At 37.3% G+C, this 24573-nt stretch overlaps 1 long non-coding RNA gene across 1 annotated transcript; it reads right to left on the reverse strand.

Moving 5' to 3' along the window:
- Positions 1-9332: 9332 nt before the first annotated feature.
- On the reverse strand, positions 9333-21573 carry LOC118356408. Its single transcript, XR_004819718.1, has 4 exons — positions 21493-21573; positions 19942-20013; positions 19183-19263; positions 9333-9405 (listed from the first exon to the last, which is right to left on the reverse strand). It is a non-coding gene; the product is annotated as an uncharacterized LOC118356408 (long non-coding RNA).
- Between the last annotated feature and the right edge of the window lie 3000 nt (positions 21574-24573).

Here is a 24573-nt window from a genome sequence, read left to right on the forward strand (position 1 = left end):
TAGGGACCAGTTGGCCCATTGCTGCTCTTGAATATTGTAAATAAATAGAAGGACAGAGGTGTCCACAGAAAGGTAAGGATGGTAGGGGGTATGGTATGCCTAGAATAAGATAGAGATGAGAACTGGGTGGCACTGATCTGTAGTTGAATTCAGAAGTATCTCCTTCCAACCCAAAAGTCTCCCTTTGGCTTGAGAGCACACAGGAAGAGGGTAGATTTCTAACAAGAGTCTGAATAAGTCTAAAATATGACCCATACTGAAGATAGAAAGCAATCAATCAAAACTAACCCATAATCTACACAGATGTTACAATTAGCAGACAACGACATTTAAAAAGTTGTTGTAACTGGGGTGCGTGGGTGGTGCGGTCAGTTAAACATCTGACTCTTGGTTTCAGCTCAGGTCACGATCTCAGGGTCATGAGATCAAGCCCCACATTGGGCTCCTAGCTCAGCGTGAAGTCTGCTTGAGATGATCTCTCCCTCTCCCTCTGCCCCACCCGCTCATGCTCTCTCTCTCTCAAATAAGTGAATTTTTTTAAAAAAGTTATAACTGTGTTTCATATGTTAAAAAAACCCACACTAAAAAACCCATGCCTCTACTGAACTCAGTGAGTTGTGCAACAACTTCAAGTGGCCTAATATATGTGTACTTAGAGTGAATGAAGGAGAGGAAATATAAGAAATTTTGAAAAAATAATAGCCTAAAATTTTCCAAACAGGCAAACCCAATAAACCCACAAATCCGAGAAGGTCAATAAACTCTAAGCACAAGAAACATGGACAAAACTACATGAAGGCACATCATAATCAAACTACTCAAAACCATCAATAAAGAGAACATCTTAAAAGCAGCCAAAGGAAAAAAACACACACACAACGTATAGAGAAACAAAGATAATAATGACAACATATTTCTTGTTGGAAATAATGGAACTCAGTAGAGCAATGTCTTTAAAGCAGTGAAGAGAGGGGACCCAACGACTATCAAGCTAATATTCTATATTCAGATCTTTCAAAAACAAAAGCAAAACAAAGACTATCTGAGACATGCAAAAACTGAAAGAATTCATCGCTAGTAGACTTACACTGTAGAAGTGCTAAAGGAAATAGTTTTAAGCGGAAGGAAAATGATACCAGATGGAAACGTGGATCCACACAAAAGAGTGAGGAACATTAGAACTGGTAACTACATAGGTAAATATATAAGGCTTTTCTTACTATTTAAATATCCAAATACAATGTGATTTCACTTATATGTAGAATTAAAAAAAACAACAAATGAACAAACAACAAAAAATAGAGAAACACACTCTAAAATATGGAGAACAAACTGGTTGCTAAAGTGGAGAGGGTGGGGATAAGGTCAAAATAGGTGAAAAGGATTAAGAGGTACAAACTTCCAGTTATAAAATAAATAAGTCACTGGATGAAAAGTACAATGTAGGGAATACAGTCAATAATACTGTAATACACTTATTGTGGTGAGCATTTCATAATGTATATAATTGTTGAACCACTATGTTGTACATCTGAAACTAATTTAATATTACATCAACTATACTTCAATAAAAGAGTTAACTTATTGGTTAAACAAAAAAAATAATATGGTGTGATGTAAAAGTAAAATGTATGAAAACAATAGCACAAAGGCCAGGAGGGGAAAAATGGAAGTATGCTATGTATTGTAAGGTTCTTATACCAATCACAAAATCATATAATATCATTTGAAGATAGGAACTGTGGTAAGTTAAAGATGAACACTACAAACCATTAGCAACTACTAAAATAACAAAACCTGAGTTGTAGCTAATTAGTCAACAAATAAAATAAAAAAAGGTACTCGGTCAACGCAAAAGCAGGAAGAAGAAAGAGGAAACAAAACGAAACAAAGAACAGGTGGGACACATAGAAAATATTCGACAGTAGCTTTAAATGTAATCATAGAAATAATTACATTAAATATAAATGGCATAATCACCCTAATTAAAAGATAGAGTTGTCACACCAGATAAAAAAAGCACAAGCCAAAACTACATGCTGTCTACAAGAATGATCTTCAATAGAAAGATACAAGTAGGTTAAAAGTACGGAAAAAATTATGCTATGCTAACACAAATCAAAAGGAACCTTGAGTGGTTATATTACTATAAGACAAAGTCAATTTCAGCAAAGAATATCACCAGGATAAAGGAGGTTATTCCATCATGATAGAAATGGCAACTAATAAAAAAGACATAACCTAAATATTTATGCATCTGATAAAAGAACTTCAAAATATATAAGGAGAATGGCAAAGAGAAACAAATAATACACAATTATAGTTGGAGATTTCAATACCCCTCTCTCAATAATTGACAGAAAAAAATATAAAAATCAGTAAAGATATAGCAGACTTGAACACTATCAACCTACTTGATCTAACTGACATTTATAGATCACTCCACCCAACATCAGGAATACACATTTTTTTCAAGTAGACACATAATATTTACCAAAATAGACCATATTCTCATCTATTACCAGAATACATGGATATAAAACAAGACTCAATAAATTTAAAAGGATTTCAGTTATTCAACATATGTTCTGTGACCACAATAGAATTAAATTAGAAATTAACAGATTTGAAAAATCTCCAAATATGTGGAAACTAAACAATACATTTCTCAGTAACCCTGTGGGTAAAAGAAAGCAAAAGGGAAATTAAGAACTATTTCTTTTTACTGACTGAAACTGAAAACATGTCAACATGTGGGATGTTGCTAACACAGTGTTCAGCTTCCTCAGCGTCCACTTTTAAGAAACTAGAAAAAGAAAATTAATCACTGAGTAAGGAGAAGAAATAGCATAATAAAGATCAAGGCAGAAATAAAATGGAAAACAGAAAAATGGAGAGGTCAGTGAAATGAAAAGACAGTTTTTGGAGAAGATAAATAAAACTGATATACCTCTAGCCATATTGATCAAGAAAAGACAAGAGAAGACACAAATTTTCAACAACACAAACGAGAGGGGTGACATCAATACAAATTCTATATATATTAAAAGGATAATAAGGGAATATTATAAACTAATTCATATCAATAAATTCAGAATGAAATGGACAGAGTCCTTAAAGACATAAACTACTCAAAAATAAAGATGTAAGTTAAATAGCACTACTAAAGAAATAGAATGTGTACTTTACAACCTTCTCACATAGAAGCTTCAAACCCACATGCTTCACTGGTGAATTCTACCAAACATTTAAGGAAGAAATAATGCCAATTCTACACAAACTCTACCAGAGAATTGAAGAGAAGGGAAAGCTTCCCAACTCATTTTTAAGGCCAACTTTTGCTTTATCAAAACTAGACAAAGACATTACAAGAAAAGAAAACAACAGACCAATATCTCTCATGAGCACAGATACAAAATTCTAAACAAAATTTTACTATATCACATCCAACAATATATGAAAAGATGCTACATTACGAAGTGGGGTTTATCTCAGGATTGCAAGATTGGTTTAATATTTGAAAATCAATGTAATTTACCCAAGTTAATAAGCTAAAAAAATTATACAATCATTGTAATAGATGGGGAAAAAGTATCTGACAAATCTAACATCCATTCGTGATTACAAATTAAAAAAAAAAGCCCTTGGCAAACTAGGAATGGAAGGAAACTTCATCTTGATAAGAGACTTCTACAGAAAAAACCCGAACATCATATTTAATAGTGAAAGACAAATGCTTTCTCTCCAAGATCAGGACAAAGGCAAGGAAGTCTTCTCTCATGACTTCTATTTGATAGTACACTGAAGGTTCCAGTCAGCGCAATGCAGCAAGAAAAAGAAATAAAAGGTATTCAAAACGGAAAGGAAGAAGCAAAACTATCTTTATGGGCAGATAAAATGATTATCTATGGGGAAAACCTGATGGAATCTATAAAAAGGATACTAGAACTAATAAATGAATTTCTCAAGTTTGTAGGATAAAAGATCAATATACAAAAAATTAATTTATCTCTAATACCTAGCAATAAACAATTAGAAATTGAAATTTTAAAAAATTTCATCATTAAAAAATAGCATCCAAAGTATAAAATACTTAGAAAAGTCTGAAAAGATGTAAAAGGCTTACACACTGAAAACTATAAAATATTCCGGGGAAAAATTAAAGAAGACCTAAATAAATGAAGAGACATAAAGTGTTCATGGATCAGAAGATTCAGTATTGTTAACATGTCAATTCTCCCAATTGATTTACAGATAAAAATCCACCAGGACTTGTCTGTAGAAATTGGCAAGCTAATGCTAAAATTCATACGGAAATGTAAAGCTCCTAGAATAGCCAAAACAACTTTGAAAAAGAAGACAAAATTGGAGGACTAACGCTACCAGATTACAAGACTTATGAAGCTACACTTTCAAGACTTTGTGATATTAGTATAAATTTAGACAAACAGATCAAAGAAACAGAATAGAAAGTCCAGAAGGAAAGAGATATGGATAACTTATTTTCAGGTTCCAAGGCAGTTGAGTGGAGAAAGGATAGTCTTTCCAACAAATGGTGCTGGAACTACTGGATATCCATATGCAAAAAAAGCAAACATCAATCCAAACCATATATAGAAATGAACTCAAATTGGTTCAAAGATCTAAATATAAAACCGAAAACTATAAACGTCTCAAAGAAAACACAGGAGACCTTGTGTTGGGCAAGATTTCTTAGATATGACACCATAAGCATAGCCTACAAAAAAAGATGGATAAATTGGACACCATCAAAATTAAGAATTTCTATCTTGCCAAAGACACCCTTAAGAGAATGAAAATACGAGCTACAAAATGGGAGAAAATACTTAGTAAATTACATATTTGATAGAGGACTTCTTTCCAGAATATATAAAGAACTCTCCAAATTCAATAATAATGTAGGCAAAAGACAAATAAGCATATGAAAAGATATCTGACATCATTAATTATAAAGGAAATGCAAATAAAAGCCACACTGAGATGCCACTATACACCTGTTCAGCTGTCTAAAATTAAAAACACTTACTATAGCAAGTATTAGCAAACATGTGAAGAAAATGGAAACCTCATACACTGCTGGTGGGAATGTAAAATGGTACAACCACTGTGGAAATAGTTTTTTTAAAAACTTAAACACACCCTTACCATAGGAACCAGCCATCCACTTCCAGGTATTTACCCCAAGAGAAATGGAAGTATGTATCCATATAAAGACATGTACACACATAGAAGCTTATTTTTTAATAGCCAAAAATTGGAACAAATCAAATGTCCATCAATGGTGAGCAGATAAATTGTGGCATATTCATATAATGGATACTATTCAGCAATAAAAATGAATTATTGATATACATAACAACTTGGATGAATCAAAATAATTACGGTGAATGAAAGAAGCCAGTTAGAAAAGAGTACTTACCACCAAGACTCCATTATATAACATTCTAGAAAATGCAACCCAATTTTGAGTAACAGAAAGCAGATCTATGGTTACTACCCAAAGCAATCTACAGATTTAATACAATCCCTATCAAATTCCAACAGCAGTTTTCACAGAACTAGAACAATCATAAAATTTGTATGAACCACAAAAGACCCTGAATAACCAAAGCAATATTGAAAAAGAAAAACAAAACTGGAGATATCCACAATTCCACAATTCAAGTTATATTACATAGCTGTAGTAATCAAAAGAGTATGGTACTGGCACAAAAACAGACACATAGATCAATGGAACAGACCAGATAGCCCAGAAGCAAACTCACAATTATATGGTCAATTAATCTTCGACAAAGGAGGCAAGAATATGCAAGGAGAAAGACAGTCTCTTCAAAAATGTTGTTGGGAAAACTGGACAGCTATGTGCAAGAGAATGAAACTGGACCACTTTCTTACACCATATACAAAAGTAAACTCAAAATGGATGAAGGACCTAAATGTGAGACCTAAAACCATAAAATCCAAGAAGAGAGCACAGGCAGTAAATTTCTCTGATATTGGCTTTAACAACATCTTTCTAAATATGTCTCCTGAGGCACGGGGAACAAAAGCAAACTATTGGACTACATCAAAATAAAAAGCTTCTGCATAGTAAGGAAACAATCAACAAAACTAAAAGACACCTACTGAATGGGAGAAGATATTTGCAAGTGACATATTCAATAAAGGTTAAGTATCCAAAATATATAAAGAATTTATACAGCTCAACACCAAAAAACCCCCCAAATAATCCAATTAAAATGGGCAGAAGACATGAACAGACATTTCTCCAAAGAGGACACACAGGGGCACCTGGGTGGTTCAGTCGGTTAAACGTTCACCTTCAGCTCAGGTCATGATCTCAGGGCCCTGGGATCAAGCCCCACAGGGTGCTCCCTGCTCAGCGGGGAGTCTGCTTCTCCCTCTCCCTCCGCCTCTCCCCCAGCTTGTGCTCTCTCTCAAATAAATAAATAAAATCTTTTTTTTTTAAAGAAGACCTACAGATGGCCAACAGACACATGAAAAGATGCTCAACATCACTCATCATCAGGAAAATGCAAATCAAAACCACAATGAGATATCAACCTCACATCTGTCAGAATGGCTAAAATAAAAACCACAAACAACAAATTCTAGTGAGGATATGGAGAAATAGGAACCACCACTGTTGGTGGGAATGCAAACTGATGCAGCCACTGAGGAAGACAGTATGGAGGTTCCTCACAAAATTAAAAATAGAACTACTCTATGATCCACTAATTGTACTTCTGGGTATTTAACCAAAGAATACAAAAACCCTAATTCAAAGGGATACACGCATCTCTATGTTTATTGCAGCCTTATTTATAAGAGCCAAATTATGGAAGTAACCTAAGTGTCCATTGATAGATAAATGGATAAAGAGAAGATTCATATATATAAATTATGGAATATTATTCAACCATAAAAAAGAATGAACTCTTGTCATCTGCAACAACATGGATGGAGCTAGAGAGTATAATGTTAGTGAAGTCAGTCAGTCAGAGAAAGTCAAATACCATACGATTTCACTTATATGTGAAATTTAAGAAACAAAAAAAAATGAGCAAAGGGAAAAAAAGAGAGAGAAAGAGAGAGACGAATCGAGAAAGAGAGAGACAAATCAAGGAACAGACTCTTAATTATAGGGAACAAAGTGATGGATACCAGAGAGGACAGGGGGTGGGAGGATGGGTGAAATAGGTGAGTTCATCAAAATTTAAAAATTAAAAACTTCTGGTCTTCAGAGATAGAACAGAATGAAGACAAACTACAACCGGCGAGAAATTTGCTGAACACCTATCTGAGAGAAAGGACTTTTTCCAGAATATATAACATACTCTTAAAACTCAGTAATATGTATCCAATTAAAAAATGGATTTGGGGGTGCCAGGGTGGCTCAGTTGGCTGAGTGTCCAACTCTTGATTTTGGCTCAGGTTAGGGTCTCAGGCTTGTGGGATTGAGCCCTGAGTCAGGCTCCATGCTTGGCGGGGCGTCTGCTTGAGATTCTCTCTCTCTATCTCCTCCAGCCTCTCCCCCCACCACACTCACTCACTCTCTCTCTTCGTCTAATATAAATAAATAAATGTCAAAAAAAAAAGAAAAGGAAAAGAAAAAATGGATTTGAAGGACACATCATTTAAAAAGGTATCTGTACATGGGGCGCCTGGGTGGCTCAGTGGTTAAAGTAGCTGCCTTCGGCTCAGGTCATGATCCCAGGGTCCTGGGATCGAGCCCCGCATCGGGCTCCCTGCTCAGCGGGAAGCCTGCTTCCCCTCTCCCACTCCCCCTGCTTGTGTTCCCTCTCTCGCTGTCTCTCTCTCTGTCAAATATATTTTTAGAGAGAGCACACACGTGGGTGCATATGAGCCAGGGGTGAGGAGGTGCGGGGAGAGGAAGAGGGAGAAAGAGGATGTTAAGCAGGCTCCACATTCAGTGTGGAGCCCAACTGGGAGCTTGATCTCACGACCCTGAGATCATGATCTAAGCCGATATCAAGAGTCGGACACTTAACCGACTGACCCACCCAGGTGCCCCCAGGTAAGCAGTTTCTTAAAAAGTTAAATATACACTTAGCATATGATGAAGCCATCCTACCATTAAGTATTTTACCTCCCCCAAAATGAAAACATACGCTCACACAAAGACCTGCACGTGACTGCTTTTAGCAGCTTGATTCATAATAGCCAAAAAACTAAGAACAACTCAAATGTCCATTAACTGATGAATGCATAAACAAACTTGTGTATCCATACAACTGGAATACTACTCAGCAATAAAAAGGAATGAACTGCAGATAGATGCAACAAGCTGGATGAATCTCAAAAGGATTATGCTGAGTGACAGGAGCCAATCACAAAAGACTACATACTGTATGATTTCATTTATAAGACATGGTGGGAAAGGCAAAACCTCAGGGACAAAAATGAGGCTGGTGGCTGCCAGGGGCTGATGGTTGGGAAAAGGGGACTGACTGCAAACAAAAATGTTCTGTATCTCAGATGTGGTGGTGGTTACGTAACTATAGTTTGCCAAAACTCATCAAACGGTATACTTAAAAAGAGTAAGTTTTATTTAATGAAAATTATACCTCAATAAATCTGACTTAAGAAAAGAATAAAACAAACATAAACAACTAAGTGAAAAGTAAACATAAGAAAAATCAACTTACAGTTTTTTCCAATTCAAGGGTCATCATGAGGATGCTCTCAATTGTTGGAAGTGACACCTGTGTTGTTCCATGTCTCTGAAGGAGAAAGTCCAAACATGAATGATACCCAACACAAAAATTCTATACTTAAAAAGAGACTTAACAACATGTGATTAGTTAAATTCCGTCAAGCCAGCTCAAGAGTTAACTTGCTATGGACAATAATTTCAGAGAACATTTATTGAAGAAATTTAAATTTAGTGCATCATCAATTAATCCCCGTGGTGATGAACAGTACAATCTCTTTTTACCATTATCCTACTTCTCATTCTCAATTGCATCCACCTCTCTTGATTAATCTTTTTTTTAAAAATAATGTACATCTTATTCCACTTTGCTTTTTGAGACAAATGATATTTCTACATACATGATAAATGATATTTCTGCGTACATCTGCATGTTCCATATCTGTATGTGTTCTTCAATACTGCTTTCTTCCTCTGCAGGCTGTCTTGCCTATACACATTGTTTCTTTGCCAATAATTCTTATTTCAATAACCCAGTTAAATTTAAATTATGACTTTTTAACCAAAATGCAAAACACTTAATCTTTAAAAAACAGCAGAAATCATCTCATGAGCCATGAGATTGTTGTAATACTTACAAATATTTTAATGCCGGCAATTTAAAAAGATATGAATCTTCAACAGTTGTCAGAGGGTTACGACTGAGAATTCTGAAAAATGCAATGGAATTAAAATTATCTGCATTTTCAACAACTACCATGAAAGTTTATGTTCCTTTTTTTGGTATGGGACTTGAAGGTTAAAAGTAATCATTTCCTGCCTTTGCCTATAAATCTGTAAAGCAGTCTCCCTTTGGGAACTACCCAGGTCTCTGAACGATAAAGTGGGAAAGAGAAAAAACATTTTTTTTTTAAGTGGATGGCAAAGAACTTTTCAGGTTGAAAACCCCAGAAGAGACTACACTAGTAGGAAGCCCTGGCTCTGTAGGAAATACTATTTCTAGTGTCCTCCATGATTTAAGGTGCTTTTCTCTTATCTCTAGAAATTTAAAAAATTCCACAGTTTAAACCACCCAGTTAAAGACAAAAAGAGGACCAATTCCTCAGTTTTGGAGCCAAACAATAGGGGCTAAATGTAGGAGGAACTGGTGAAAGCTATACTCCCACCACATGTTCCGTGTACCCTTGTATCACAGCCTTTGTCATGGCATGTCATCACCTATTTCCTTGTCAATCTCCTGGACGGTCAGCTCCTTGAGGGCAGGGACCATACTTGATTGTCATTGTCCCTGTGCCTGACATAGTGCTTGTTATTTACTAGTTATTTAATGAATGTTTGTTGAATAAGTAAATAACATTTTGTCATTCTTTGACACAAGTTTTTATTCCAAAATGTTGAATAAATTTTCTTCTCAATGCTTTAAAAACAAAAAAGGTGAAAGAAATAGGATGAAAGAAAAGAAAATCTTCCTTGAGGTTGACTCTACTCAAGAATCATTGCTGTACTTTTGCCAAATATTAGAAAGATAATCATCACAACCAATGCTATTGGACTGTAAGGTATCTGTGATCCGCATTTCACATTTAATCCTCACAATAGCCTTATGTGATAGATACGATCATTACCCCATTTTATCAATGAGGAAACTGAGGTACAGAGAGGTTATGTAATTTGTCCTAGATTGTCAAGAGAGTCAGAAGCAGAGCTGGAATTTGAATTCAAGTTTTGACTTCAAAGCCTGTGTTTAACTCGTATGAAGCAAAGGGGATTTAAAAATAGTGTTACCTTCAACTTAACTTTGAGAGCACTAAATATAGAAATACTTTGTTGAACTTCATCTCTCCACCTGGGAGAGCTTCTCTGAGAATTACATTTTCTATTTTTATTCCTTTTCTCTAATCGTCTCCCATGATTAAGTGTTTAATTAGCCAATGGTCATTGAGACTTTAGAGATTTAAAACCATGTTATAGGCAAATCAGTTAAAATGGGAAAGTGAGGACATCTGAAAATTCATCTCTCATAAAAGCAACAACAACAATGACAAAAACTGGCAAAAATGGTCAGAATTAACTTTTTTAGAAGTTTGGAAAATTTAACCAATGGGCTTGCAGCAACCCAGAGAGCATTTATTAAATAAAAACTAATTTCTATAAGAACAGTGAGATCTGTTGTTTTAACTTGTCCTAGACCTCTGCTCTCTATCCTGATGGTCACCTTGAAAAATAGCCCACATCTCGGGGGAGCAAAATGGAGCTGGATTTCCTTAAAGCCTCATTTTCAAAGAGCTGTCATTGTTTTAACTGTATAGTGGGTTCCCTGGAAAACCTCACTTGAAAAGCTTGTCTTTGACCTCACTGAGAGCTGCACAATGCTAAAAGCCTCTTCTTCTCAAGGGGCATTTTTAAAAAACAATTACAGGTAAAGGTTTTATCCTGGTGGTCGTGTGAGGCAATGGATTAACAGGAGGGACAGCAAAATAGCCTAACCAAAAAGCTTAAAAGGAAAAAGCTGAGAAATAAGATGTCCACAGAGACTTTGAAATGCTTCAACATATTCCTGGGAAACCAGAAGACCACAAGACATATTCCTAGGAACGTAGGAAAAAACTTAGCACTAATAAATGGGGTCAGCAAGGTTGCACGATCCAAGATCGATGTGTAAAAATTAGCTGTATTTCTATACGCTAGCAATGAGTAGTCCAAAATGAAATTAAGAAAACAATTCCATGTGTAACAATATTAAAAAGAATAAAATACTTAGGAAAAAAATTAACCAAAGAAGTACAAGACTACACTGAAAACTATAAAACATTGTTGAAAGAAATTAAAGAACATCAAAATAAATGGAAAGATATGCCACGTTCATGGATTAGAAGAAAATATTGTTAAAATGGCACTATGCCCCGAATTGAACGACGGTTTCAGCACACTCCCTATCAAAATCGCAGCTGACTTCTTTCCAGAAATTGGCAAGTTAATTCTAAAAATCATACATCAAATCAAAGGACCCAGAATAGCCAAAACAATCTTGATAAAGAAGAACAAAGTGGGAAGACTCATGTGTCCTGGTTTCAAAACCCAATTCAAAGCTATAGTAATCATAGTGTGATACTGGCATAAGAATAGACACATAGGAGCGCCTGAGTGGCTCAGTCGTTAAGTGTCTGCCTTCGGCTCAGGTCATGATCCCAAGGTCCTGGGATCGAGCCCCGCATTGGGCTCCCTGCTTGGCGGGAGGCCTGCTTCTCCCTCTCCCACTCCCCAAGCTTGTGTTCCCTCTCTCACTGTGTCTCTCTGTCAAATAAATAAATAAAATCTTTAAAAGAAAAAAAGAACAGACATATAAATCGATGGAACAGAACCGACTGTCCAGGAATAAATACTCACATTTATGTTCTATTAATTTTCAACAAGGATGCCAAAACAATTCAGTGTGGGAAGACTGGTCTTTTCAAATGGTGCTGGGACAACTGTATATCCACATACAAAATAATGTAGTTGGATTCTTACACTTCATACCATATATAAAAATTAACTCGAAATGGACCAACTACCTAAATGGAAGAGCTCAAGGTATAAAACTAGGAATCTTTCTGACCTTGGATTAGGCAACAGCTTCTTAGACATGACACCAAAAGTACAAATAACCAAAGGAAAAATAAATAAATTGGACTTCATAAAAAACAGACTTTTATGCTTCAAAGGACATTATCACAAAAGTGAAAGACAACTCACAGAATGGGAGAAAACATTTACAAATCATATGTCGGATAAAAGTCTAGTATTCAGAATATCCAGAATATAGAGAACTCTAACAACTCAATAAAAAGAAAAATAATCAAATTTTTAAATTGGCGAAGGATTTGAAGAGATGGTTCTCCGAAGAAAACACACAAATGGCCAATAAGCACATGAAAAGACGCTCGATGTCTTAAGTCATTAGACAAGTACAAATCAAGGCTATAATGAGATATTACTTTACACTCACTAAGATGGCTATAACCAAACAAACAGACAATGATAAGTGGTAGCAAGATTATGGAGAAACTGGAACCTTCATACATTGGTGGAAACATAAAATGGTGTAGTCACTTGTGGAAAACAGTTTGGCAGTTCCTCAAAAGGGTTAAACACAGAGTTACCACATCACCCAGCAATTCCACTTCTAGGAATGTACCCAAGAGAATTAAAAACCTATGTCCACACAAAACCTTGTATATGAATACTCAGCAGCATTATTGATAATAGTCAAAAAGTGGAAACAATCCAAATATCTAATAACTGAGGAATGAACAAAATGTGATGTATGTATACAAGGGAATATTATTCAGCCTTAAAAAGGAATGAAGTACTGAGACATGCTACATGGATAAACCTCGAAGCTAACATGCTGGGTGAAAGAAGCTAGACACACATTTCTACGAAATGTCCAGAAGGGGCAAATCTACAGGGACAGAAGGTAAATTAGTTGTTGCCAGGGCCTGGGAGGAAGGGAGAATGGGGAGTCACAGGTGATGGGTATGGTATTTCTTTGTGGGGCTGATGGAAATACCTTGGCATTAGTGCTGACTATTGTCTGTCAAAGTATACCATTGGACTGTATATTTTATGATGTTGCATATTATATTATGTGGATTTATGTCCATTTAAAAAAAAGAACCATATTGTGATAAATAGAGCACCAGTTGTCAGAAGACCAAATGTGTTGGTAGGTGGAGAAAAGGGGAGTAAAGGCTCAGACTCTTCCACAACGGAGGTCGGAGGGTGCCAATGGTGAGGCTGGGAGCCATGCTTTTTCTGGGCGGGGTGGGGGTTGGGAGGCAGCGGGGGGTGGGGGGGTGGGGAGGCAGCGGGGGGTGGGGGGGGAGGGGGGGGTGGGGGGGTGGGGGGGTAGGGGGCTGGGAAGAACCATGCATTTTTGTTCTTGCCTTGGAAACTCCCCTATTCTTCTTATTCTAGCCCATTCGTCTAGATTTTTTTCAGTACCATTAACATGTTGGATTTGTAACACTAGTTAATATTGAATAAGATAATGTTATAAAGAGGAAGAATGTGAGTGTCACACGTCTGGTTAAGCACAGTTCCTCAACTTTGAGGCTTTGGATGTCCTTTGCTTTGAAAAAAAAATTGGCATTAAAATCTATAAGCTCATTGGTGGGCTCTGTGCAAGTGAGTTCCTCCACCTGTGCATGTTTCTCTGTTTTCCAAAATGACTATAATGCGTTATGTAGCCGAAACCATTTAGCAATTAGTTATCCTTCCCCCCCAAATTATCTCAGTTCTCTAACCCTCCACTCTTTCCTGGGTGCTCACCCATGGCCTTGTATCCATCAGCTCAGTGTTTCCTCTTAACCAGACCGCCCTTGTCCTACTGAGATTAACATCCTGCGTTTATCCCTAGTGAAACCAAAATATAGGGCCACTCTAAATTATCCTATTTCCTCCTCCTGTCTTTAGTGCTGTCTTTCCTTCATGAAAGCTGTGCCTGGGGGAAGGACAGAATGAGAAGTGACCCAACAGTTTACATATGGGGGACTCCACAGTAACTGTTTTTCTACAAACCACAAAACGAATGGTTTTAGAGGCACTGAGGACATCACACTAGAGACCATTTCCCTTTCAGTTCAATTCCCTCATTTTACAGATAAAAAGTGTGCTGACTCCTAGTCCATCAGCTTTTTGATATTCACGGACTTAATCTTTATAGGAGTAAAACATAACAGTTATGAGGCTTCAAAGGCTGTCTCATAATCAAAGTTGAAGGAATATTGTTCTAAATGATTTTTAAAAATATGCCTTATTTGAAGAGGAAAACTCAAGTATTTTTGCAAAAGCCTTTTGCTGTAGAACAACGGGACAGATTAAAGGTAGCTCACAAAATATATTTTCCTGTTATTTTTTTTCCTCCAAATTCGTCTATACAGGTCCAGACGGATGGGCTATGTTTCCTTTCTATTAACTGAGGAGACAGAGAAGAACTGAGGACTGAAGCATGTCATCACTGTCCTGAATGTACTGAAATCCTAACAGCCTTAGCTGAAAACATGTCCAAAGCAGGCAGTGAAAATAAATTTAAAATAGGACCAACTCCAAACTATCTATGCTAGAATCCGAAGGCAGGCAGGGAAAACTGGCTCCTTGGAGGAAGGCAGTCCAAGAAATAAGCAGAGTGACCTAGAACCTGTTCCAGTATGTTTGAAGTACTTGGGGATGGAGTAACCCCTTTCCTTTATTCATCTACATAGGTCCATGAGCCACGAGAACATGACCCCCCCTGTGAAGCTCCTCAATACAAGACATCTAACTTCATGACGTAAGTCCTTTCTCGGGGCGGGGTGGGGGAGGGCGAAGTCTAAAGAATCTGAAATGGTGGGCCTATATTTTAATCAAAGTTCTGAGAATAGCTTTGAAGAAGAGTTCCTGGCAGTGAGGAACAGCAAAAGAAGCAGGGGCCCCTGGAATCAGGAAGACCTAGGTTTGAATTCTGGCTGTCACATCCTGGTGAAGTGACTGGAGTAACAAACATCTCTGAGTCTCACTTAGCACCATTTACCTCATAAGGCAATCTGAGGATTAAATGAAAGAGCATGTGCAAAGCACCTCACATAAGGCTGGGCACAGAGTAGGTGCCTAGTAATAATGATGCTACATTTGCACTGGGCAGTGAGCAGAAAATCTGGGGATGCCCAGAGGTGGCATGGCCAGGAGCTCCAGAAGCATGGGACTGCCATAGGGAAAAGGAGCTCTCTGCTCTAAAGGTCCTATTCCAGTTAGAAACCAACTCCAAGAGACAACGCACAAAACGCCAAAGAGTCATCATTCAGCTCCTACTCCAAGGGAATGAGGAGCTGCCTTACTTGCAAAGCTCCTAGGCGGCTCTGCCACTTATGAACAGTGTGAACCTAGTCAAGTGACCCAATGTCTCTGAGTTTCAATTTCCTCGTCCCCAAAGTGGGGATAACGATATCCACATTGCAAGAGCTGTTGGAAACATGAAAATAAGATATAGTGTGAGAGAGCATGTATTGAGCATTTCCCATGAGCCAGGCACTATCTGAGAGTGTTGGGCACACTATCTTGCTTGTACAATACGTAAAGGTCCCTAGCCTACTGCCTGGAACACGGTAAGTGCCTACTAGAGGTAGGTAATAAAGAAATGTTATGGGGCAGAGGAAGAACTACTCTGCTTCCAAGAGAAAGAAGATATGTTGTTAGGTACGTGGGAAGAATAAGATGCGGCTGGGAGAAGGAAAGTATAGTAGTTGCTGGGTAGGACTATGTCAAACCTTTTGAACTATTACAAATAGAAAATAATAAAACAGCCACCCGAAGTTCCCTCAAAGGACAGACCTGAGTTATTATTTTCATCCTGAACGTTTATGCCTTTCTGAATCGGAGAAGAAGCTGCCAGGATTTCCAGTACATAGCAAAAAGTGATGACGATACCCTGTAGTGTATAAACTTGTGTGTGCACACAGCCGTCTAAAGGAAACCGATACTGGATGACGGGGGAGCATTAGGGTGTCTCTGTGACTGCAGCTCGATTTGCCTTCACAGTGTGGCCACAACTACCTCAATGGTATTCTCAATAGTGGGGTAAATAATTCAGTAGGGGTAAGGCTTAGATTTTCCTCATTCTCTCTTAGTGCTTATGTTCTTGGCACAAGACTGACGCACCACAGACAAGCCGGCATGTGGATGTGATCTACGTGGATAAGGTAGAGGCCTCTACATTGTAGAGTCCTTCAGTTTCTAAAATCATGGAGCTTGTACTGTTAGAACCAATGAAGTGACTAAAAGAATTTTAAAAAATAAGCCATCAGTCTGGACCTGTGTAGGTGAATGAAGGAGAAGCACTTTAAAGTCAGGAAAAAAAAAATATACTTAACATTTAGGATTATCAACCACTGCTGGTTTTCCATAATATATTTCATTCCTGATTTCATCTGAAAGAGATATGATTATTACTACCATTCAAAAAGTGGTAGCTTATTGAAACAAAATGAAACAGAAACCCCTGAAAGTGGTACCTTATTAATAAGTTCTTGGAATGTCTTTGAGGTGGGTTTCAGATTTTTGTTTTGCCAGCACACCAGAGAACAGGCTCATTGGGTTTCTCCACCAAGAGGTATAACGTCTCAAACTCACCACCTTTACCAAGCACGCTATAACACCAAGAGTCTCTTATGAGAGTCTGAATTTCATTATAGTTAGGTGGGCAACATAGGAAAAAATCGGGTGGAATCAGGTGATAAAAATTCATGGATTCACTGAAAAACATTCACCGAATGCCATGCCCACTCAAAATAGACTTTACCACACTGCTAACTAGTTCACTCTGTGTTTATCAATAACTTAGAGGCTTCACTCAAGAAACTTACTGAGTTATAATTACCTGAAACCCAGGGGTAAATAAAGGATCTTGGGGGGCCTGAACCTCATCTACTTTGGGAAATCCTGTCTATTAAAAGCATGAAAAATTATGAATACAAAAAATTGCTAGGACCCCCTCCCAAGACCTTGGAAGGGGCCTGTGTAAATGAGGAGCCCTGAGGCGTAAGTTTGAGATAAATCTACCTCAGCTGGGGCCTCTAAGTTTCACAGACTAAGTTAATGCCAGACAAAATATCGCTTCAACTTATAGAAACCAACTCCAAGAGACATAGGTTATATGTCACATAGGTAATAACATGACCTAATTCAAGGGGTAGCATCTTCCCTTGGCAACTTGCCTTTGAAAAGAGATGCAGTAAAGTCTATATCTCACTATGGCAAACATTTCCTGAAGCGGACTAGCTTTGTCTATTAGAAAAATGTGGCTCCAAACAAAGGAGCCTCGCCCCCAATACACACTTACTATATTGTGATTTCCTTCAGAAGGAACCGTGAATTCGTTTCAGTAGAGCAGCTCTATTCAAACCATGTGACATGTGTACGAATTTATTTTCAACGCCAGCTAGCTCTGGTTCTTTAATTACCTTTTTCTGTCACTTAAGATGCACGCAGAAACTCAACACAAACAAGTTGTTGCCTCATCCATTACGAATCTTTCCTATCCTGCAACCCGTTGCCTACTTTGTCACCCCCCCACCTTGTGACCCTGCTGTACAGATGCCCGCATGACTCCCATGTGCTTTTCCCTCAACACCCATCTTCCTCCTCTGGTATGAAAGTTTCTTGGGGGCAGTCTTCTTTGCACCCCCAGTATTTAGTACAGCGTCGACACGTGGTGGGCATGGCACTCGGTGAATGTTTTTCAGTGAATCCCTGAATTTTTATCACCTGATTCCACCCGATGTTTTCCTATGTTGCCCACCTAACTATAATGAAATTCAGACTCTCGTAAGAGACTCTTGGTGTTATAGCGTGCTTAGTAAAGGTGGTGAGTTTGAGACGTTATACCTCTTGGTGGAGAAACCCAATGAGCCTGTTCTCTGCTGTGCTGGCAAAACAAAAAACTGACCCTGAGGACTCCTTCCACGAGTGAGGCATCAGCAAATTGAGAGGAGAGAGGAGGCTGCAACAGATGGACGTCGGCGGCAACAGTTACTCAGCTCCAGACACCCCCTCAACACCTTCATCCATTCTACAATAAACGGTGTGAAACTGTATTTCTGAACCACGAGACAGGTAAGATAGTCTTTTCCAAAGTCAGGTTTAGAGGAAGATCTTCACCTTGTGTCTAAACTGCCCCTCAGGCCATTGAACATACCCACTATGACTTGATATGTCATAGAGAAATCACGGAATTTTCCAGCTGAAAGGGAATAACAGGCTTCTTACTGAAGAACAGTCAGGAAAGAAAGCATATGAAATTAGGCTACAGCAATGTATGTTCTTTATGAACGTTTTCCCACACTACAACTTAACATAAACGCATCGTTTTCCGTACCTCAAAGGTTCCTACTGCCCCCGGATAGTTTACTTCAGAGGTATATACTTTTTGCTCTGGGTGACTGGGGAGAGAAGTGCCTTGTGGTAAGTTTTCAGGAGTTCTTTCTGCTTTACCATTTAAAAGAAGCTGATGGATGAGGAAGGACCCACACTTTTGCTCCCTGGACAACTCCGTGCTAAACTTAGTTCTTCGAAGCTTTATTTTGCATGTATTGAAGCAGTTAGGAACTTTGCACATGAGCAGGAATCAAAGTTAAATTCAAAAGTGGAATTTCAAGGACCATGCACCTATTGGAGAAGCATCATTGTCATGGAGTCCCAGGATAATGCTGATTTGGCTGTTATTTGCTTGGGGTCTTTTATTGCCCACACCAAAGCTGAGTACTAGAGAAAGCGGAGTGTGCCATTTATGAGACAGACAAGTCTCTTGGCCTCTTTGTACCTTAGTTTCCTCATTTGAAGAAATGAATAGATTTTAAGACATACTTTTCAGAGTTCATACTAGGCTTATTACACCCACTGAACCAATAACTGTATGGTGTTTTTACACATAGTTTTTTTTTTTACATGTATTCATTTTCTATTTCACTTACAACTTGTGTAAAAACTGCATTCCATGCCAGGCCTGAAATGTTCCAAAGCTCAGTTCTGTGAGTAAATTGCAACCAAGATTTCTAAAAAAAAAAAAAAAGACACAAGCAAAAGAAGAACAAAAGATATTCTTTCAGAACATTTATCCTTTGGCAGTGATTCCAATTTACATATGATGAAACATAACCTCAATACTCTCTCCATACACTGAAGAAATCTCACTATGGAAGATAGTTTTTAAAAAAATTTTGCATGAAAGATTTATACTTTCATGTTTATACCTGTGGTGCATTAGATACAAATCAGTAAATGTTCAATAAATACTTGTGCTAAGTAATCTTTATTTCTCTAGAAAAATGTTTCACAACAACGGTACTAGTGACATCTATGGTTGGATCGTCTTTGTTAGGAGGGGCGGTCCTGTGCACTGGGGGGTTGTTTAGCAGCATCTCAGGCCTCTGCCCACTAGATGCCGTAGCTCATCTACAGTCTGACGACCATAAATGTTTCCAGACACTGCCAAATGTCACCCGGGTGCAAAATCACCCCGGTTGAGAACCACTGCTCTAGAATGATTCAGTCTGATCTGTATACAATTCTCACACTAATCTTTGCTACAGGCAAAAAAGATTTGCTACATTAATTTTAGTAGCTTTCTACTAATAAAATTTCAATCATATTTCAAAATGATTCTAACAAAGAGGCTTACAATTAAGTTTAACAAAAATTCCAAGTATAATGAAATTATATTTGTAACTTACATAAACTGCAAAAAAGGTAGCGGTTCAAATGCACGTCTTTCAATAGATTGTATTTTATTGCAGGATAAATCTCTAGGAAAAGTAAAAGGAAAATATTGCCTCAATTATCTATTAGATATCTAATTAGTAGGATGACAGTATTGAATAAGTAGCTTTTGCCTACACTCTGAATCTCAGGAATTGTTTCTTGAACCTTCCAGAGCCCCTAACTCTACTTACCCTCTCCTCACCTCTCTTAAGAGAGTCTCACCTTCAAGATCTTCATAAATAAAATCCACAACTATAGATCTTGATAGATCTTGGAAGTAACCTCTCCTGAGAGCAGAGAATTGATTAGAGGATCTTTGTAGTCTCATCAATTTCTAGATTATGAGGTCAAGGTTTTTATCTCCACATACAATTATAATTTCTTTTTTCAAAGGTTTATTTATTTATTTATTTCAGAGAAAGAGAGCGAGCGAGCGAGCGAGAGAGCACAAGTAGGAGGGGCAGAGGGAGAGGGAGAGAGAATCCCAAGCAGACCCCGCACTGAGCACAGAGCCCAATGCGGGGCTCCATTTCAGGACCCTGAGATCATGACCTGAGCTGAAACCAAGAGTTAGATGCTCAACCAGTTGTGCCACCCAGGTGCCCCTTATTTTATATTTTTTTAAAAGATTTTATTTTTCTCAAGTAATCTCTATACCCAATGTGGGTTTTGAACCTACAACCCCGAGATCCAGAGTCACTTGCTCTACCAACTGAGCCAGCCAGGCACACCTTAACCATCATTTTAAACACCTATTTTTAATATTGGTATAAGAATTCCCACACTGAAATCCTTAATCTGTTCTCTTGGTAGCTTAATATGTATTGATAATTGATAATACTGCTTACATAATTTACCTGCTTAGTTAAATATTTAATATTTAAATATTTATTTTAGCTTAAATTATAAAAAAATTCTGGGTTAATGGCATTCAAATTAATCTAAGTGTTCTATATTTTCTTGTCCTGTAGGTGATAATTTGAGGTTACCTTTAATTCCTCTCATTTTATTAAACCAACTTTTAGAAACCTTTTCTGTAAAAGCCAGATAGTAAATATTTTGGGCTTTGCAGGCCACATGCCATTTCTGTTGCATATTCTTCTCTTTCTCTTCTTTTCTCTTTTATAGCCCTTTAAGAATGTAAAAATCATTCTTCACTCATAGGCTGTATAAAGACAGACCATGGGTGGGATTTGATCCATGAGCCATAAACTAAATATAAATGTAAGCAGATGGTATATGAACACTTAGGAAACAAGGTTCCTATGGGTGTCCATAATTGCTCAGACCTCATTACCCCTTTCGCTCTGTAGGGTCTTTTTTCTGTCTATATCTTGTATATAAAATTAAAAAAACTGAAAACGCATAGAAGATATTTAATGCTAGAGATGGGCTGGGGCCCTACAGACTTACAGAACTGTAAAATTTTATTGTTAGAAGAAATTGTCGCAATTATCTAATTTGAACCCCATATTTGTTTTATAGATAACTAAAACGTCATAATAAATGATTAATTAACTTACAAATACTGGAGTGATAGTAGGCCTTCAAATGAGTCCTTATGTAATTCGGTCAAATAATTTTCCCTGAGAATTCTGAAAAATGAAAAGGTTATTTTGCATCAAAATGCAAAATAACTACAACTATTTACTACCTAGGACTAACTTCCATATGGGAGAGGAAACCTGGGTAATGGTGCCCCCTAAATACACTAATTCTTATTTAATTTAGGAGTACTGATCTCTGCTCTGTTTCCATTCAAATCCTTCTTTTCATGTACTCCTTGTGTCCATCTCTCTCCATCTCTCTCCCCCCCCTCTCTCTCACACACACACACACACACACACACACACACACACACACACACACTCCTATCCACTCTTTGCACCAAAATGCATATTTAAAGCCTACTCTCTGGATCACAAAGTCTCTGCTAGAACCCAGCTCTCGGTGCCAACAACCCTGGCAGAACTGCCATTTCCTCCTCTCTCTTCCCAAATTCTATTCGGAAGCCCCATATACAACTATAGCAGTGTGGCAGAGAAAGCCATTCGTTTATTTTCTCCCCGACTAAAAAATATTCTTGAGAACTAAAAAAATGTTCATTAATAAATGTTCAGTTTAGTAATTATCAAGCAAATACTCATGTAACACTATTCATGTCAAAAAGCCCTGCCTGCATCTCAGAAGCCCCCAGTGTGCCCCTTCCAATCACAACCCTCTCTCTGATTCCCCAGAAGTAACCACTATCCTGACTTTAATAATAATTTCCTTGCTTTGGGGGTTTTTTATTTTTTTCAAGATTTACTAATTTGAAAGAGAGAGGGAGAGGGAGAGGGAGAGGGAGAGAGAGAGAATCTCTAGCAGACTCCCCACAGAGTGTAGAGCCCTGTCCCACGACCCTGAGATCATGACCTGAGCCCAAGTCAAGAGTTGGGTGCTTAACCAACTGAGCCACCCAGGCCCCCCCAATTTCCTCGCTTTTTAAATGTAGTTTTACCTAACATATGGCAGCTGTAAACAACATAATTTAGTTTTGCCTCTTCTTGAACTCTATATAAATGGAATCATATTTTATGTATTATTTTCTATGATGCTTCTTTCATTCAACGTTATCTTATAAATTCATTATATTGTTGCGTGTAGCTGAGGTTGATTCATTTCAATGCCTAGTATTGCATGTCTTGCTACATGTGGCTACCGAATACTTGGGAGTAGCTAGTGTGACGGAGGAGCTGAATTTTTAATTTAGTTAATTTCAATTATTTTAAAATTTAAATTAAAAAACTGATACTCAACAGTTATTAGAAAATGTTTAAATATGTTTGCAAGGATGTGAGGTTAGCTTTTCAACTGTAAATTTTATGAAATCTAAATACAGTCAAGTATCTCTGATAAAAAAATTAGTAACCAAATTGAGATTTCAAAGAGGCAGTATGGGAAAAAGAACCTAAACTCTCTCATTAACAATTTTTATACTGAGTACATGTAGAAATGATAATATTTTGGATATTTTGAAGACAGTTTAAATGTAGACTATCTTATTAATAATGTATCTAATGATTACACGTTGAAATGATAATATTTTGGAGATAAGAGCTAAACAAAATATATTAACATTTAGGTCATCTCTTTTTACTTTTAATTTTTAAGTGGCCACCAGAAAATTTGAGATGACTTGTGTGGCTTACATTATATTTCAAATGAATAGTATTCCATTTTATGACTGATACCACACTTTATTTATTCATTCTACTGTTGGTGGATACTAGAGTTTTCTAGTTTTTAGTTATTACAAAACCAGTACTGCTTTGAACATTCTTGTACTTTGTGCCTAAGTTTCTCTAGGATTTTAATAGGGGTACAAAATTATTTTCCTAAGAGGGTTGTGCTATTTCAGGTTGGCAGATGGAAATATGCCAAGCTCTTACCCTCCCAACCTCCACCAAAATCCCTAAGAATGATAGAAAAGATAAATTAAAAAAGCCACAGCCTTAGCTCAAAGCCACGGGAGTAGGCTACTCCCTTGAGGCAGAGGTTCTAACTATGGCAGGGAAGGAAGGCCCTCTCTGACTTGCCACTAGAAGTCACCTCCCACCTCTTCCTTAATTCTATAGGGGAATCCACCACAGAAAAACAAGCCCCAGCAGCTCATTCCACCTCTTCCCTAGTGCCAGAAAACAGAAGCGGTAGAATCTCAACTACAAAGATAAATTGCACTCAGCAATGACCAAACAGTATAAGAAAGCCAACTCCACTAAGGACAGAAAATAAAAACAAAACATACGAGCTCAAAGCAATGAATCAAAGTTAACGGGGAAAGCCCAAGGGGAGTTTAGAATAGCATAATTAATATCCCTCAGACAGGTGTAACGTACATCAACTCAAGATTATATGAATGAAAAGTGTTATCATTAATAAACACACCCTCAGTCTATGAGCAGCAGAAAATTGTAGTTGAATAATTAGAAAACCGAGCTCTGGCTTCTTATCCGTACTTGAAATTATATCTATTTACTTAATTTACATATTTGTTTTTATATTATATATTTGTAAACCCCACGAGAACTGGGATATTTGGTTCAATTTTTATCTTGAGCCTCTATCCCAGGGCATGTAAAAACAGTTCCTGGCACATAGTAGATGCTCCATAAATATTTGTTTAATGACTAAGTGACAGGTATCAATATGCAAACATACTACCTTTATTTAAAACAAATTATCCATTTATTATCACTGATGAGGATAAGTACAACTTAATAATAAATAATAATGTCTTTATAATAATAAATTATAATAATTTATAATAATAATAAATGTCTTTCTCCACCCCCACCCCTTAATTTGTGACTCAATCTCAATCGTTTGAGACAAGAGCCTTCTGAGAATTTCATAAAAGCTATGGACCTTTTCCCTAGAAAACTGCACTTTCTTGAATATCTGCAAAGGTGTGCACGTGATTTCAATTTGGGAATCATCCCTTCAGGGCACAGGTCTGTGAGGAGAATGGATTGAGTTCGGAGGAGGGCCAAACTTGGATGGATAATAAAATGATATATCACATATTGGTTGTAGATATCTCAAAATATCATTTATTCTCATCA

The sequence above is a fragment of the Zalophus californianus genome, chromosome 16, assembly GCF_009762305.2.
Source record: "Zalophus californianus isolate mZalCal1 chromosome 16, mZalCal1.pri.v2, whole genome shotgun sequence".
Classification (NCBI taxonomy): Eukaryota; Metazoa; Chordata; class Mammalia; order Carnivora; family Otariidae; genus Zalophus; species Zalophus californianus.